General features: G+C 41.0%; 1 non-coding gene across 1 annotated transcript; it reads left to right on the top strand.

The window, feature by feature from the left end:
- Positions 1–1,341: 1,341 nt before the first annotated feature.
- On the top strand, positions 1,342–1,413 carry trnam-cau (transfer RNA methionine (anticodon CAU)). Its single transcript has one exon. It is a non-coding gene; the product is annotated as a tRNA-Met (tRNA).
- The last annotated feature ends 614 nt before the right edge of the window (positions 1,414–2,027 follow it).

Raw genomic sequence — 2,027 nt, 5'->3', positions numbered from 1 at the left:
ATCAAATTTATTTTTGTAGATGTGAGTTTCCTTTTCACTCACTGGAATGACTCATATTGTTTTGGGTGAGGAATGGCGCCTGGCTAAAACTTCAGAAGGAAGGACATGACAGATTACACATCTGTCACATAGTCAGTTTGTATTCTTAAGATATTGACATTATTGTCCTATTGTCCTATTCAGTTTTAATCTCAGATGTGATCTAAGGCTAAGAAGCATCGTGCCATGGGGGACGATGAATGGCTGTCCCGTCTGAGGACGTTTGCCGCTACAGGGGTCTGGCCTACTGATGCTGGGAATAGACCAGCCCCTAGGCAAAAGAGATGTTATGAGTTCTATCTTAAGATACAGCTTTTTACATTATTTTTTTGACAACTATCAACAATTAATTAATTTACTATTTAATGAAAAATATAAACAGAATAGAACACTCAGAGTTATTTTTGCAAAGCCAATCTACCGCTCAGTAAACCACTGTCTGATCATGAGCCAGTCAGAGTTGTTCCCTGCACTGTGCAGCTTAGTTTCTAGATGGAGACAATCACAGAGGACAGAGCAATGTGGGGAAAATCTTCACAAAAGATAGAAGTCAGTCATACGTCGGTCACAAGGTTTACTAGTTTCCTAGTAAACACAAAAATTGTGTGTTATTCAGAAAACAGCAGTGACCAGTGGTAGTTTTTGTCTGTTAGCTCACAGGGCTCTAGGGTGCAAATAACATTTTTCCTCTAGGTTGCACCGGTGCAGCTAATGTCCTCGCATCTGCTGTCTCTCCACAAACAAAGCAATGTTTATTTATGTTTATATCGATATGGTTTAATTTTGCATTACATGACCCATTTCTTTTGAAAAGGCGTGCTTGTGTTTGGGTCTCTCCTCTTACTCTCCGCTCAGCCCCGCCCCCATTCACTCACACACAGCTCCCAGCAACAGAGAAAGAGTGGTGTCAGCACCGGTTTTCCACCAAAACACCGGTCCACACTTCTGACATTTTATCACAGTTTTAAATAAAAAGAATTGCTTAGTTCTATAGTCTCATTATCATGTCTCAGACATTCATTACAGATGAAGACACTATTGGTCAGAAGGGGGTATTCGAGCCCACGCCTCCAATAGAGACTGCGACATGAACGCAGCGCCTTGGACTGCTCGGCCATCCTGACTGAGATGTTGAATAATCACTGTGTGAGTCAGGAAGCTCACATAAAAGATAGTTGCAAGGTCTACCAAATGTTTAACTTTGCAACCCGTAAGCTGTTGGAACCTTTGTTGCCACGGGGTCCAAAACCTTCCCTCAAAATGTGAATAACAGATTTTCCAGCCCCTACGCATAAACAGCAGAGCAGAGTGGCGCAGCGGAAGCGTGCTGGGCCCATAACCCAGAGGTCGATGGATCGAAACCATCCTCTGCTATTTCCTATGCTTTGAATCAGTAGCACGTTTGTTGCTGCAAGTGTCTGAAGTGACATGTCCCCACCTGCTGAAGGGTTGACTTACTTGCAGGTTGAGATTATTTTATGGATTTCATCCATAAAAAAAGAAACTAACCTGCTGTAAGACCCATAAAAACATTTAAAAGAAATATACTACACTATAGTTAATAATTATTGTAAATAAAATCTGTAAAACATGTAAATTTAAAGTGCTTGTTGTGCTGTCTACCAGTCAGATTACAACAGGAGGTAATATCTGTTGCAGCTCTTTTAAATACTCTACCATAATACCTGCTGGAGATGCCAGGTCCTCATACATGTAAAGCATGCACTCTACCACTGAGCTACATCCCCTGAAGATTTTTGAATTCTTTTGACTTTTTTCTGAGATCAACTCAGACTAATCTTTATTAATCCTTTGGGATGACTCTCGCAAGGAAATTGAAATATGTTGTGTATGGCTTTAAAACCTGTAAATGCAACTGTGGTGGCTGGAAATCAAACCTGGGCAAAATGCTTGCACTGCTAGGATATAAATCACAGTCAAAAAGTAACACACCTGTTGCCTTTCTGCTGGACAATACAACGCTCACT

Source organism: Etheostoma spectabile, unplaced genomic scaffold (genome assembly GCF_008692095.1).
Source record: "Etheostoma spectabile isolate EspeVRDwgs_2016 unplaced genomic scaffold, UIUC_Espe_1.0 scaffold00570089, whole genome shotgun sequence".
Lineage (NCBI taxonomy): Eukaryota > Metazoa > Chordata > Actinopteri > Perciformes > Percidae > Etheostoma > Etheostoma spectabile.
This window is presented reverse-complemented; position numbering and strand designations above follow the sequence as displayed.